Source organism: Rhinatrema bivittatum, chromosome 6 (genome assembly GCF_901001135.1).
Source record: "Rhinatrema bivittatum chromosome 6, aRhiBiv1.1, whole genome shotgun sequence".
In the NCBI taxonomy this organism is placed as follows: Eukaryota; Metazoa; Chordata; class Amphibia; order Gymnophiona; family Rhinatrematidae; genus Rhinatrema; species Rhinatrema bivittatum.
This window is the reverse complement of record NC_042620.1, coordinates 140,665,696-140,682,413: the sequence shown is the minus strand read 5'-3', so window position 1 is coordinate 140,682,413 and position 16,718 is coordinate 140,665,696. Positions and strand designations below refer to the sequence as shown.

Below are 16,718 nucleotides of genomic sequence, written 5' to 3'. Positions count from 1 at the left end.
ACCTGGATAAGTGTTCTGCTGAATATAACTTACTAATGCACAGTAAGATTGCTTCAAATTATACAAATTTATGCTGCTCATATATTAATGGGTCCAAACATGAGCGATCATATCATTCCTCTTTTCTGTTCACTCCATTAGCTTCCTGTCCAATGGAGGATAAAATGTAAATTTACTATGGTAATCCACATATTATGACATAATATTTCTTATACCTGTCTCATGTCTACGTTGCATATTTATAATTCTATATTGTCACTAAGGTCTGCGCACTGTGGCCTGGTCGAGGTTCCCTCTCTGAGCTCAGCTCATCTGGCAGAGACTCATGAACATGCTTTTTTGATTGCTGGATCCCTCCTCTGGAGTACTTTGCTGGAGCAGCTAAGACCGATGACTGATACTGGGGCCATTTAAGGTTTTAAAATCATATTTGCTCCAGGACTGCCTTTGATCTAGATTCATAGATCCATCTGGTTGAGCTTTAATTGAGATTGTGCAGATTTGTGTTGTATTTTGATTTTTTGAATGCTTTGCTGTACCCCACTGTGAACTTTGAACCCTGTGATTGTTAAATCCCTTAAAAAAAAGTAATAAAATTATTTGGGCAAGTTTAGGACATCTTTTTTTCCTGACCAGACTTACTCAGTTAACTTTAATCACATAGGGGCCGATTTTAAATTTTACGCGCAGGGGGTACATTTGTGCACGCTTCCTGGCGCGCACAAATGTACACCCGGTTTTATAACATGCGCATGCTTCCGCGCACATGTTATAAAATCCAGGGTTGGCACGTGCAAGGGGGTGCACACTTGTGCACCTTGCGTGCGCTGAGCCCAAGGGGAGCCCCAATGGCTTTCCCCATTCCCTCCAAGGCCCCACGAGCTGGCCCCGCCCCTGGACTACTGCCACGCCCCTGCCCTGCCCCAGATCACCCATTTTCGAAAGCCCCGGGACATAACGCACGTCCTGGGGCTTGCGCACGCAGGGACATGTTTTCGGGGGTTATGCGCATATCTTACGCGCGTAACCCTTTGAAAATCTACCCCATAGTGCTGAATATCCGTGCTCACCAGCTGCATTTTAGCTTTGTCCCCTGAACGCTGGCTCTATTTGCCCAGCTCCCTTTTGTCTGAGTAATGAGTTACCCAGACAAAATGTTGCTATGGAGCAGGAAGAAATATTTAAGGTTTGGGTTTTGTCCGGTAACTCCAAAAGAATATCGCCTAAGTTGGGTTGAAAACTGGTTCCTAACTTAGGAACCTAACTTAGGTCTCTAAAATCTAAGAGCCGAGCATTTTTTTTTTTTTTTAATATCGGCCTCCAAGAAAACATCCCAAATGCTCAGAAAACAATCAACATTATGACATCAAGAAAAGAATCACTTATAATCTATGGCCAACCAATAGTTCATTCAACTGCAATGACTTCACAATGAAACCTATTAAACACTGTTATTAGAAACAGAGAAAATGTTAGAGAGCATAGACTACTCTTTCATTAGCAATTCTTCCCTTCCAGCATACACTGTTGATTTTATGTTTATTATAAAGTTGATAAGAGACATCTCGTCAAGCTTAAAGATATGTTTGAAAGTGTGTGGTAGTATTGTACTCAAATTTGTAACTTGCAGCAGTTTGACATTATCTTTGTGAAAACACCATCAAAGGACACATGATAGACAGAGGATACATATGCCAAATTCCCTAGAATTAGGCATATTGATTAATATTCCTTTCCAGCTTCAGAAATTGTAGTTATACCTATATCAGTAGCAAACAAAGGAGATCCAAAGATCAGGAACCAGGCAAGAAGTTCAGAAGCATGAACCAGGATGAAGAGATCCAGAGATCAGGAACCAGGCAAGAAAGTCCAGAAGCAGGACCCAAGAATGTGAGAAGAAGAAGACGTCCAGGGCCACACGAGCAGTAGATATAGTGATATCACCAGGAGTCATGTGCCAAGGATAACAGGGTTTTTTTTATAAGGGGGAAACAAGCTACAGAGGCAGGATCCAATAAGCACCTGGATCAGCAACTGCCAGCGCCTCCTCCCATCTGTACTGTTCCTAAGAAGATCACTAGTGGAGCAGCAAAAAACAGTACAGTGTTCTCTCCATTTTCCTGCTCAGCAGTGTCAGCAGGATATCAGAAAGTACTGATTCAGATGAACCATATCCTGGATTTTTAGAATCAGATAATATTCAACAGTCTAGATATAAATGTGCTATTCAGTGAGTAGCCACAATAGGCATTAAATGTTACTGCCAGGGACAAGAGCACCTTTCAGAAAGAGAAGATAGTGGAGAGCGTGAAAGATACCCCTGGCTTTGAACCTTTTCGTATACTCTCAATTCCATCCCCAGCAGTCATGGATGTAGAGAGGGTGAGTGGATCCCACAAGACATCAGAGGTGTGGAGGCACGTCACAGTTCTGGTGGCCAGCGTTTTGCAGAATGTATTCACTATTGGAAGGCCTTCTATAGAGAAAAGATAGTGCCATGCAGCATCATCTGCAAAATCATTTATTAGCCTTGGTTTCAGGAGAGGCCACCAATACTAATATGAGGGTCTTCAGCTTCCACTCAATGCAACAGCAGCAGAAAAGCCAGAGAAAAGGGAAAGTCCAGCTTTCAAGCCTGCCCCCAGCTCCTTCCTCCAGTGAGGTAACAATCAAGCAGCCCTCATGCCGACATCAAGCCACTATGGTGCAGATGGTGTGTGTTAAAGCATCTTTGTCTTGGTTAAGAGGCAGGCAGCATGAAAGGTGATGGCATGGTGCGTTTGGGAAATGGTTGCCTCAGTAACCATCTCCTGAAGATCATGGAGAACATGAGATTTAACAACATTTAATAGACAGATTGTCCCCACCCTGTACACTCGATGCTGTATTCACATGCAGGCGGAGCTGGCTAAGGTGGAGAGGAGTAGCATCCATTTCACCAGTGACAGCTGGATCATCCAGAGCACTGGGCATGTCTACATCTCCCTATCACATTGGTGGCAGCTGGACAAGGCAAAAGTAGGCAGCGGCTCTACTGGGGGTGGACCAGTAGGGTATAAGTGGGCTCTGTTGCACATTTGGGTGATGGATGAGAGCCATATTTTGGTCCATATATTAGCAGAATAAGAAGGATGATGGAGGACTGGCAGCTAGGCCAAAGATGCAGGATTTTTGTCCCTGGATGTTTTTGTTATAGTCAGTGATGCTAACATGAAAAAGCAGTGTAAGATGGGGGCTATGAGGGTATTTGTTGCTTTGCACCCACAGTAAGGGACAGCCTTAAGCTGGAGGCCAAGGAATGTGGCAGCTCAGTCATGAAGGAACTGATAGAGAGGTGCAGGAAAATAATGGGGCATTTTCACTGGAGAGTGAAGGATGGTTCACGTCCATGAGACACAGGAAGCAGCGGGGGCACCACTGCACCAGCCTTTTCAGGATGTAAACACCAAGTGGAATTATAGCTTTCTGATGAAGCAGAGTTTAGTGGAACAGCAAACAGCCCTTCATAATTTGACTCTGGAAACTGACATAGGTATGACTCACCCCTGGGGTCTCATGAGTGATTTCACATGGTGCAGATGGTACAAGTCCTGAAGCCCTGGAGGAGGGTTTCAGGTAGAGACGGGAACTGGCACCAAAGGCATTGCCGCTCATGGATTTCTTGCCACAGCAACTACAAAAAAGCTCAAATCCTTCACCTAGAAGAATACTTAGATGGTAGTCATGCTATGTGAATGTTGTGTCCGTCGCTGCTCGACGCCCTCACTCCGCCCTCTTTACCTCTGTGGCGACTCCTCCAGGTCTGATGGATGGCTGGCTACCACAGCGTCTCCATGCCGTCTCCTTCTGGCGTCCCCAGACCAGCTCGACGCTGCAAATCCGTCATCTTATCCTGATGCCTAGGGCGCGCGCACGTCCCGACTCTTATACCACGCAAGGGTGCGAACCTCAGGGGCGTCTCCCTGAGATGACATCATCTGCTTCCAATATTTAAAGGTCTTTGAAAACACTAACAAACCGAGTTAGCAAGGGCGATATGGGGATTGCTTTGGCTACTCCTCCCAAGCTACTCTGCCTCCTCGGACTTACCAGAGGTACCCGCTCCTTGGGGGCCTCACGCTTTTCTTTATTTTCAGATTACAGATAGGAACCGGTACTCACTCCTTGAGGGCCCATGTTCCTGTACACTCTGAAGATTCTCTACTGCCTGGAAGCTATCACTGTTACAAACAATTGTGAGTTACCATTGCTCTCTCAGAGCTTTCTCTGGAACCAGGTACTCGCTCCTCGAGGGCCTAATCCTTTCCAGCTCCTGAGCTTACTTGAGACCTTACGTGAGTTTTGTCATCTAGTTCTATTCATGAACGCTGCCTACTCTGCCTACTCACTTTCTACAGTTTCTCAACAGCTCAGCCATCCTGGGATCGTTGTTCCAGTACCTGAGGGACTAAAGCCCTGCTGGGCATATCAGCTCACTACTGCCACCTCTAATAACCTGTTTAATAAAAGAACTAATGTGTGTCTGTCTCCATACTCCAGCCTAGCCGGTGGTCCCTCTCAGGGTATCCTCCCGAGAGCGTGGTAATCTGCCATCGGCTATATCAGATTCATTACAGATTGCTACTCCTTAGCAAGACGATATCTGAGACTACAAGATCGCTAACTCCTTAGCAAATCGCTAACAGATTGCTGACTCCTCCCTCTCCAGGAGCCCACTACACAGAGCTTTCTCTTCAGATTGCTCCTCCTATCAGATTGCTCCTCCCATCAAGCATCTTCTCCATAACAGATCGCTAACTCAGCATGGAAATTCCTAACAGTGAACCAAGAAAGTAAAATCTCCAATCTATTGCTCCAACTTATTGGAAGGACACATTATTGGTTAAGGTGCAGGAACAGGAGCACTAGAGGCAGAGGGACAGTAGGGATGCTCTGCAGGAAAGAGTGGTCACCTCACACAGTAGTGCCAGCATGAGCAGCACCCTGTCAGTTACCACATTTATCCATCATCCTCTTATAGTCACTGCAAAATGGACTCTCTTGACATAGACCATAGTTACACTGTTTGGCAGCAGAGACTCTAGCACACTTTTCAGTCACACGCTACCTCACAGAGGCCATCGAGGACATCACCACAGACCCTTTGCACACTGGGCACATACTGCTGCTGTCTGGCCAAACCTGGCCAGGTTGGACCAGCATTTCTTTTCCTATCCACCAACCAATGTGCCTAGTGAACGGGTATTCTCAAATGCAGGGGAGATCAAGATTCCATATCATTCATGACTAGCACCAGAATTGGTGGAAAATAAACCTCCCATTGCTAGGTTTCCTTAAATTTCTATGTGAATGGAGGAACCAAATGTACAGCTGCAGTTAATCAGTACCCCCATTTTTTTTCCCATAAGTGACTTATTGTGTTGTTGCCAGTTGCCTCTTTTGCCATTGCTGCCTTGCTTGCTTCTCATGTCCTACCTCTCTTCTGGTTCATCTCCTTGCTGTCCTGCCTACTTCTCCTTCCCTTTTTCTCTCTTGGTTATATTGGGGTGTTTTGGCTCCAAAACAAAAAAGTTTTAAAAGCAAAACCTTTTTCCTCTGCACCTCTTTCCTGTGGTGTTCTACCACTGTTACTGCCTGTGCTGCTCCTGCCCCTCCTGTGCATTGAAGAACTCCTGCAATTCTGATACTGTTTCACTCCTCTCACGGTGCCTTGGGGTGTTCATGCCACTGCATTGGTACTCTTTGCTTCTCTTTTAGTGTCTTGGGGTATTCTTGTCATTGTTGATGGTTCCCTTTGCTCTTCTCAAGATGCTTGGGATATTCTTGCCACTTTTGATGGTGCCCATTGCCCCTTTTTCAGTGCCTTGGGGTATTCTTGCCGTTGCTGGTGAAGATATCTTCCTTTCACAGTACCATGGAATGTTCATGCCTCTGTTTAGGCTGATTTGCCCCATCGTGGTGCCTTGGGCTATTCTTGCTATTCTTGGTGCTGTTTTGCCCCACTCTTGGTGTCTTGGTATACTCTTACCTCTGCTGCTGATTTCTTCCTGCAAATTTCACTAAATTTGGATATAAAACCACAAATTTAGAGACCATGATAGGATGAACTGTTTCTCCCATTCTCTTTAATAGAAAATGAATGCCGAATGACACAAATATACAAATATTTTCTTTGGCCCCAAATCAAATGAAATAAATAACCAAGTCAAATTGAATGAACCGAATCAGCATTTTTTATGCATATTCCTACCTCATACAGATGAACACTGCTGTTATTAATGAGATTGCTATGGAGGCCTATTAGAGGGTCTCGTATAATGGGCCAGATTTAAGTTTAGGCAAAAGGCAAAAAAGTGTAAAAAGCCTGCTAGTCAATTAGTTTCACAAATCTAAAATAACACATCTTTGTCTAAGAATGGAATTTTCTGCAACATTTAGAAGAGAAAAACATGCAGATTTAAAAAAAAAAAAAAAATAATAATAAAATCAGTCACTTGGAATTATGTTGCCATGCCAGTTGAGTTCCAACTGTTTTAGCCCATAGTAACTCACCAAGTTGGGGACATGATACTTAGAACACCCAAGAAGGTATATTTTACTGTATTTTTCTATATACAGATTTTGGTCAAGGTCAAAAGAAGAGGAAATGAAGATAGATGCATCACAAAGTAAACAAGGAAACACATCCACTGTAAGGATTTATAGCATGGATCTAGGATGCTCTTAGAGAATTTTAATGTACTTGCTGGCAGAGATTCAGAAAACGTTAGCTGATAATTGAAACAGATTTGGGAAGTTTCTTAGTAAGAGAGAGATTATAAAGGCCAGTAATGCTACAGGTCGGTTGAATTAAAAATTCTCCTTGTCCGGTTACCTTATGACATAAAGGGGCCTACCTATTAAGCAGCTTTAAAACTGGCCATTACAGCTGGTTAATGCATCCGTTTTTTAAAAAATGTCTTCTTTAATATAGTTTACAGTAACAGCCAAGTAACCCCTTCAGCAAGCAAAATAATGAAAGCGTATACATAGTCTAGCAAAGGAAAATGCAAATACAAAAGAAATTAAGGTGTATCATTCGCATAACTCAAGTCCATAAAAGGTAAAAAGGGGGGTGGGGGAAGAGTCAAAAAAGAAACTGTAATAAACCAGCATGTTCAAATAGATTAGGAGGGTAATCTTCAAACAGCCTGCATAGGCACTATTCCCCCCGCAGACTTTCGCCAGAAGTTACAAAGTGGATTGCTGCGCATTATTCTGCTTTGAAAATTCACATGAGTGGTGCTGACATGCACGCCCAAATAAATTACACTTTGGGCTTGACATTAAGAATTTCATTCTTCTATATTCATTTTACTACTCATTCTTGTTAGCACAGAGAGGCAGAAGAGTGATTTTAAATAGTAGTTGCAAATACTGTTTTATTACCCTGATTTTTCCTGGCCGGTTGGGGTAAAAAATGAAATAAGCTGATGACATGATTAGGGCCATTATTTTTAACTTCATTTTAATGTGCCCCATCAGGAAACAGCCAGTTGATGTCACTTTCACGTTCTTATTTATATAGGGGCGGATTTTAAAAGGGCCGCGCGCGTAAATCCTTCTGGATTTACGCGCGCAGGGCCCTCGCGTGCCGGCGCGCCTATTTTGCATAGGCTGCCGGCGCGCATAAAGCCCCGGGACGTGCGTAAGTCCCGGGGCTTTCGAAAAGGGGCGGGAGGGGGCGTGTCCGTGGGCATCCCCGAAATGATGCGGCGTTTTGGGGGTGTGCTGCGGCGTTTCGGGGGTGTGGCGCCGGCCCGGGGGCATGGTCGAGGCCTCCGGACCAGGCCCTGGGACTGGAGGACGACCCTGGGACTGGAGGACGGCCCTGGGACTGGAGGACGACGCGCGCAAAGTTCAGCAGACGTAACTTTGCCGACAAAGGTAAGGGGGGGGGGTTAGATAGGGCCGGGGGGGTGGGTTAGGTAGGGGAAGAGAGGGGAAGGTGGGGGGAGGGCGAAGGAAAGTTCCCTCGGAGGCCGCTCCGAATTCGGAGCGGCCTCGGAGGGAACAGGCAGCGCGCGCTGGGCTCGGCGTGCGCAGGTTGCACAAATGTGCACCCACTTGCATGCGCCGACCCCAGATTTTATAAGATACGCGTGGCTACGCGCGTATCTTATAAAATCCAGCGTACTTTTGTTCGCGCCTGCTGCGCGAACAAAAGTACGCGCTCGCGCAAGTATTTAAAATCTGCCCCTTAGGGTTCAGTGTGGCATAGTTAACCGGTTAATAATAACCGGATCACTTTGGTTATTCAGCGGCAGCTAACTGTCTAAAGTTGCGGTTAGATATACGGCAGTCATTTGTGCGGCCACACTTAGCTGGGCAAATTGAGCCAGTTCGCACTGAATGTTTCGCTACCCATCTAAACTGGAAACTCCCCCCTCCCCCCAGGATGCCCTGACCTGACCTTTTTTTCTGTTTGGTTAAAACTGCACGCACAGCAATTTTCCTATTGTGTGGGCAGATTTTAGTCAGATAGGGGCAGGGGAGGGAAGGGATTACATTTGTAACTGCTTAGATTTATGGGATGAAAAGCCAATTTTCAACTTCATCAGTCTTTTCAACATTGACCTCCTAGGAACCACATCTGCCAGCAGCAGCATTGCCTAAAACTGTCAAAACAATGCTGAGCGATGTCCTGTACCAGTGGATATTTCACGGATGGGTCGAGCTTTCAGGATATCCCCAATGAATATACATGAGCTAGATTTCATACGATTCAGGTGCTGTGCATGTAAATCTACCTCATTCATTGTCGCTGAAACGCTGACCCATTTGCAGTGTTTGAGGACTCTTAGCGAGTATGCCCGTCGTGCTCATCATGGGGGACATTTTCAAACTGTTGGCTTTGGGACAAATTCCGCAGGTGCTGACTGGCACCAAGTTTCAAAGCAACAGTGCACGTGTTCTTTCACTTTGAAACCTGCAGTGAGCACAAAGTGCTCACCAGCATTTGCACCTGCTTTGTGTGCAAGTACTTTCTGCATGACACAGAATGCGCGAGGAGTTGAAAATGCAATCTCAAGGTGTTCTTTCTTTTTCTCCCCTGACGCCCCTGGAACACCTCCTCTAAAATGTGGAGCGATGCAGCATACTTTTAGTTGCACTGAGGCGGAGTAGTTTTCAGATGGTCGATTTCCTCATGTAAATCACTATTTAGCCACATGACCGGCACAGTTACTATAAACCAAAGCAAATAAAAAAGAAACAAATATATTGGTCTTTAACACCTCACATGGCTATAAGCACATGTCCTTCAAAGTACTCTAAGGGTAAAAAGGTTGCGGGGTGAAAGGAGGATGATAGTCACATTACTGCAGACTGCTTTTCCAACATCTCTCACATCTAGGAATGCAGAGAAAATGACCTCGATAATGATAGTATGCATCACTTTGCCTATAAGTAAAACCACATGTGAGTCTAGTAATGTGCCTGTTTGACTTTAAAACCCATGGAGGTATTGCTGCAGAAGTTGAAAGCAGCATCTATCATGATGCCTCTAGACATACAGATGCTATATATATATTTATTGTATTCATTCATCCATTGCCCATCTTACCACAGAAGTATTCAAGACAAGGAACAATAAAATATAGTCAAATACCATCATAAAATTAGAACAGGATCATAAATGATAACAATATTAAAATCCCAACATAAACCTAGTTAAAACTAATAAATGACATCAATATATATAATAGGGAAAGTAAAAATAAACTGAAAACTAGACACTTAGATAAACAGTGATTGAAACAGCAAAGCCTAGTTAAACTAACATTTTTGGAAGAGGGGTTGTACCGGAGAAGGCTTGCTTGCATGTTCCATTCAATCTTACTTCAGTCAGGGGTGGGGTGTACATTAAGGGGGTTATTTTGTAATAGCCCACTTAAGTAAGTTGGCAATTATGCAAGTAACATTTACCAATTTTCAAACCAAACATATGTACATCGCTTCATTTTGAAAATTACCTCAGGGAAACTACCTGTGTACAATTAAACCTACTAAAATGTATGCAGAGAATTTTGGAGAAAATGTACACGCATTTTTTTGAAAATGCAAACGTATGCATGTAAAAGCAAAGCTCTCCCAAACTCCACCCTCAGGAATGCCTCTGATCGATCAGGGTAAACTTATGGCATACAGAATTTGAATTGAGTTTGAATTTATTAAAACTTTTCTTTTGTACTTTTCAAAAAGTATGACATGGTGAATTACGGATAAAACATACATACAATAACTAAATATATAATTACAAATCAATACTTACAACAATAAGCATGACATTAAATTTGGCTGAACCTGGTAAATACATAGGGCTGGGTACATGCAAAGGAGCAAATTATGACTGATTGCCAAGTTTAAATGTTTGCTTAAACAAAAATGTGTTTAGAACTTTCTTAAATGTTTTTTTACATTCACTGGAGCGAATGAAGTCCAGAAAAGCATTCCAGAAATGAGGGTCCAAGGCTGAAAAGGCCTCTTTTGGGTGATATCAAACCGTGTGAGCTTGATTGAAGGTCAGTGGCGTACCGAGGGTGGGGGCAGGGGGGCCAATGCCCCTGGGCACAGGGCCATAGGGGGGCGCTGATGGCCAACAGAGGGAGGCCCATGTGGCCACTAGAGGACCTCATCCCACCGGTGGCTGGCCACTGTTCCCTCTAAGCTGTGCACATGTATGTGAAAAAGTCTCCTCCAAACCTTCCTGCCTATGTGGCCCCAGAAGAAAAATGTTGCCGGAGCCATGCAGGCAGGAAGGAGGAGGAGCATTGGCCGCATGCAGAAGAGGAGTAGTGTTTCTGGTGGGGCTGCTGTGGATCCCACCTCACAGCTGCTTGAGAATAAGAGGCTCGCTAGCAGGGCTGCTGCGGATCCCATCCCACGGCAACCTTTGAAGAGGAGGCAGAGAGGTGAGAGGGAGTCTAAGGCCCTGTAGAGTGTGTGTGTGTGCATGAGAGTGATTTGAGAGATTGTGTGCATGTATGAGAGTGAGTTGAGAGATTGTGTGTGTGCGTATGAGAGTTGAGAGATTGGTGTGTGCGTATGAGAGTGAGTTGAGAGATTGTTTGTGTGTGTGAGAGTGAGTTGAGAGATTGTGTGTGTGCGTATGAGAGTTGAGAGATTGTGTATGTGCATATGAGAGTGAGTTGAGAGATTGTGTTTGTGTGTGTGTATGAGAGTGAGTTGAGAGATTGTGTGTGTGCGTATGAGAGTTGAGAGATTGTGTGTGTATGAGAGTGAGTTGAGAGATTGTGTGTGCGTATGAAAGTTGAGAGATTGTGTGTGTGCGTATGAGAGTGAGTTGAGAGATTGTATGTGTGTGTATGAGAGTGAGTTGAGAGATTGTGTTTGTGTGTGTGTGTGTGTGTGTATGAGAGTGAGTTGAGAGATTGTGTATGTGTGTATGAGAGTGAGTTGAGAGATTGTGTGTGGGAGTGAGACAGCATGTGAGAGCCTCTGTGGGTGTGAGAGACGGCATGTCTAGCAGTAGAAGGTGTTTGTGCTGCTGCTACTGTGAGGTGACACAAGAATTTGAAAATATATTTTTGTGTGATGCGTTGTAAAAGAAACATTCAAGCTCTGTTGTTGGGGGAATTTCTGTGGATGTGCAGCGGGCTACAGAACTGGAGATGCAGGATTTATATTGGCATTCTTTCCCTTCATGTATACATGTCAGACTTTACTCTCATAGCCATATAGAATTAGTTGAATGAGGCTATCAAATAATTTTAATAGTAGTTTTTACTAGAAGTGTGAAACTAGCCAGCTTTTTAAAATTATGCAGAAGACCCTTTGAACTTTCTTATTATGACTTTTTTTTATAACCAATTTTAAAGCAGAGGATCATGCTATGGAGGTGGGTGTGATAGGAAGAAATGTCATTTTGGCTCCCCCCCCCCCACCCCCAAATCCTTCTTTCTAGAGATGCCACTGATTTTATGTGACCTTAAGCATTAGTACAAGAAGGATAGAGGGGGGTGGGGGTGCTGGAGAGGCACACATGCATTGGCCCCCGGGTGCTGGAGACCCTCGGTACTCTTGTTTTCAGACCTTAATGATGAGGAGGCTTGTAAATCCTTAGTAGAGTGTTTATCCGACAGTCAGAGATTTCGTAGATAATAAAGTGAACCACTGACACTGACACTGCCCCTTTGTGCGCCCCAGAACATAAAAGTAGAAACTACCCACTCTGACACCTTCTGGAATTCCACGCACACCTAACCCAAGCTCTCCTACTACAGCTCTCCTCCAGCGTCCATCCAGCCACTCCAGCATTCATCCAGCACACACACACAGATGCTCACATTCTTTCTCACACACACACATAGAACACATGGTCTTTTTCACACATGCACACACGCTCATGCTTTCTTTGATATATACCCAGGCATATGCTCTCTCACAAACACACACACAGTCCCTCTACCTCACTCATACAAGTTTTGTCTTCCTTTATTTTTAGCTGCTGTCGGGATCTCCTTTTCAAATTCTGCCTCCGGCGAGTTAGGCTCCATTGGCAGCATGTGGGACCTCCTCCTTTCTTGGCCGCTGGTAAGGGAGGTGGGAATCCCACCGACATTTTGCTAAATCTGTAATCTAGTGGCATGATGAGGCAGCTGCCCGGCGTTTTGGGGGCAATTTTTGCCGCTCCAGAATTTTGCTATTTGAGGCGGCTGCCTCATTATAGATTCACCTCTGGTAAGGAGTTTTGGGGTGCGCACACACGTTCCAGCCTCTTTTGCTGCAAGGAGTGTGGGGCCTCTGGAAGCTGGCGCTGTGGAGTCTGAAGTGTGGGTAGCTCGCTGCGATCCCTGGAGTTCTCTTCCATGGGCTGCTGGATCAGGTATGCAGATGAGCCTTCCAATCCCAGTTGATGATTTAGATATGAATGGCTTCCTGCAAAATATTGACTGTAGTGAGGAAAATTCAGCCACACCAACAGTCCAAAGGAAGGAAGGAAGATAAATACAGAACAAAACTCTTTCCCTGAGAAATCACAAACTTTTCACCACATTCTTTCTTTGAAATAGATGGACCATCCTACGAACAACCAACTTGAGTTTGCATCCGTAGTGGTTCAAGGTTTTTAAATCATCAGTCCATGTAAGTCAGTGTAATCTGTAAATGTTTAACTTGAAAATAAAACACACTTTACCTTGAAGCACTGCTGCACTTCTAACTACGTATGTTCTTCAACCTATAAGATGAACTTATGTAGTTAGTTATTTATAATGCTGATTGCAGATAACTTGTCTAATCAGTTTTTACATTTATTGTTAGGATAAGGTAATTTTACTATTATATATAGTGATGGCAATATTCCAAAGACATTTGCCTGGGTAAATGGCTATTTACCCAGATAGGGAGGCTAATTTTATAACAGTGCAGGTAACTTGTACACACAGATTTTATTTAGCATTTTCAAAGTGAATTTATGCACATAAGTTTGTTTTGAAAATGCTTGGGAAATTGGCTTGGTATATGAACTCGTGAAAAGTTATACCTCCTCTTCGGAGGTCCATAGGTGGGGGCGGACTGGGAATCTGGTGGGGACTGTGGTGCTGTCAGTGCCTACAGGTGGCAAAAATCAAAATCCATTGCTGAATATGTACAATGATTATGTTGTAGAAAATGGCAGAGTGCTTGCAGATTTCTACTATGCTATGATGTGAGTGAGAAGATAGATGCTCGATAATTGATGCAGTTTGTGACAGATGAGGATGCAGTGGCCAGTGCCTGTAGCCTTACTGGCCTGTGTAGTAGGGGGATCGGCAATAGCAAGGCAATTGCAAAGATCCAAGGATGGCGGACTGCATGTTAAGGGAAAGGTGTGTGACTGGTTTCTTCGTGGGGACAACAGCTGTGAGTGAAGAATGCAAAGGAAAACTTGTGTAGATGAGAAAAAGTGCTGTTTCTTTATATAGACACATGCTAGCCTTGCATTCCAGCAATTCCTCCTACCCTGCAGCTTGCTAAAACAATGGTGTCTCATTACCGGACTATGATAAGCAGTTTTTGATCTGTGTGTGCATGCACTAGGGTGAATAACTGTTTTATTCAGTATGCAGATAAGGCTGTGTGGTGAATAAGAATGTTAAGAATTGCCATACTAGTCGGGCCAAGGTCCATCCAGCCCAGCATTCTGAGGGGAATGGAGGGCTGAGAGTGCACAGGCCGGTGAAGATTGACATGGATCCTCTCTCCTCACCGGCCTCCTGAACCTACCCAAGAGAAAAAATATTGCCCCTATCATAAGCCTGCTCTCTCTTCTCACCAGTTATCATCCACCTTTGGCCCGAGGCCCAAAGGAAAATGTTGCCGCTGGCCCTGACCAAAGGTATGTTTGAAAAAAGGAGCTGTTAAATTAAATTTAATTAAATTTTATAGCCAAAGGTTCCACAGTTCCTAACGGGCTACAATAAAACATACATAATAAATAAAATAACAAAATCTAAAATGAATTAAAACAACAATACATACAGTATATATATTTTATTTGAGTTGTTAGGTTTTATGCCTTTATGTGTATATCATTGTACCCCACCTGAAACTGAGGGTGAGGGTTAGAAATCTTTTAAAATAAATAAATAAATAAATATAAAATAAGAATATGCAAAAAGAAATATAAATGAGTTTAGATAAGCCAGTAGATGATATTTAAAATAAGCTTAAATAATCTGTATGCAACCTAGACTAGTGTGAACAGGTTAATAAAATTATAATTAAATAAATGTTACCTGGGCTTTGCAGAAGCAGGGCTGGGAAGAGACAGCATGCTTTCCCCCCTGGTGTCAGCTGTTGGGGCAGAGAGAAGGGCTGCTGCCTGCCTTCAGTAGCAACCCTGCAATGATGATCTCATAGCCTGGACTCTTAAAGGGGACAGGTTACATCAGCACTGCACGGGCAGGCACAAAAGTAAAATAAAAGAAATCAAAGTAAAACAAAGCTAAAACAGAATAAAATAAAGGCAAGGGGGAAAAGAACAAGCAGCAGAGGGCATTTACCAAACTCCTGCAGCAGTGATAAGAAACTTCAGCACCTCCATAACAAGCTACTACAATCCCTCTCTCTGGGAGTGCAGGGGTACATTGGAGCACAGAGCACAGCAAGGACAGCAGCAAGGGATGCTGGGATAGCCTCTGCTACTCGGCTGTAAGAGAGGGGGTCTTGGAGAGAAAGATGAATCCTGGTAAGCAAGTCCATGTAGACCCCAGTGAAAATAGTTTAAAAATAAATGTTTGAACTAGATTGATGGTTGGAGTGATCAGTACTAGTTCCCATTGTAACCGTCTCTTTTCAGTCCTTGAGATCGATGACACCATCACTTGTGCAAAGCTGGTTTGGTGTGTTTTTGTGGCCAGGGAAAGGCCCTGTGCTGGAACTACAGTCTATGCAAGAATACAGTTCAGGATTTCACTGTGACTTCATTGCTGAGATTCAGGCCTGGCAGCTTGCCAAGTAATTAGAAATTATATTCGGGTAACCAATGTGGCTAACTCTGGTCTGCCCATAGGACTGGCCTAAAGTTAGCCAGTTTGACATAGGATAACTTTAAGATAGCCGGGGATATTCAGCAGCATGGCCGCTCCGCTGAATATCCCAGTTAAATTAGCTGGATAGCTATATCCGGCTATCTTAACTAGCCATTCTACAGCTGAATATCAACCTCGGTGCATTTAGGAAAGAGCTTCTCAAACTTTTAGCTAATGTGACCCTATTTTAGCACTTAAAAATTCAAATCGCTCCAGAGGACGACAAAACAAAATTAGGAAGGGCACAGTCCCCCTCTAACAATCAATCCAGCTGATCCCCTCTCTCTCTGTACCCTCTCTAGTCAATCCTCTCTCTCAACATCCACTCCCTCCAGAGGACCTTCTTTCTTAACCTCCATCCCTTCTGTTGATCCCCTCTTACATCCCCCAGCTAATCTAACCTCCCCATCCCACTCCCTCTCTTGCACTCCCTTCAGCCCTTTTCACATTACTCCAGCTGATCTTCTCACCCTCAAGCTCTTGTTATAACTCACAACTGGTCCTTCTGTCATCCTTGCCCTCTCACCCCATCCCCATTTCCAGCTCTCTCTCATCTTCCATCCCCTCTCACATCCCAGCCTCACCTCCTTCTCTCTAACCTTTTCTCACAACCTCCCACCCCAGCTGATCCCCTCTTACCTTCCAGCTCCTCTCTTACATCTTCAAGTCAGTCTTTTTTTCATTCCCTTCTCTCACCCTCCACAGCCAATCCCTCTCTGACTGATTCAACCCTCAAACCCCTCCTGGATCTGCGCCATCTCTTCAAACAGCTCTCATAGTTGCTGGGCTTCCTGCATGGAATACATTACCAGAGCAAGTGTGTATGATGTCATGTCAAAAAACATTCAAGAAAATTTTAAAGACTTGGCTGTTTAAGCAGGCATTTAAAACTTTGACTTAGTGTAAACTGCCCTGCCAGGGGAAGTCTCTTCTGCTATGGTGTCTGTATGTGAGCTGAGGGTATAAAAGGCAGAGACTTACGATGGAGCTGGCAGGGGACTCTCAGAAGCCCTCTCTCCAATTGGGTGTTGAAAGTGAAGGGATTGGACCCTACTCAATATCATCATCTATAGGTAGGGAGGGAGAGCAAGGGTAAAAGAGGGAAAGGGAAAAAGAGTACTGAATGACTGGATTTCTTCTGCC

At 44.2% G+C, this 16,718-nt stretch overlaps 1 long non-coding RNA gene across 1 annotated transcript in view; it reads left to right on the top strand.

Moving 5' to 3' along the window:
* The window catches only part of LOC115093763, a 30,611-nt gene that overhangs the window by 8,928 nt on the left and 4,965 nt on the right, over nucleotides 1-16,718 (top strand). The window contains exons 2-3 of the long non-coding RNA XR_003857400.1: nucleotides 12,506-12,594; nucleotides 13,074-13,146. This is a non-coding gene — a long non-coding RNA (uncharacterized LOC115093763). The remainder of the gene's footprint in view (nucleotides 1-12,505; nucleotides 12,595-13,073; nucleotides 13,147-16,718) is intronic.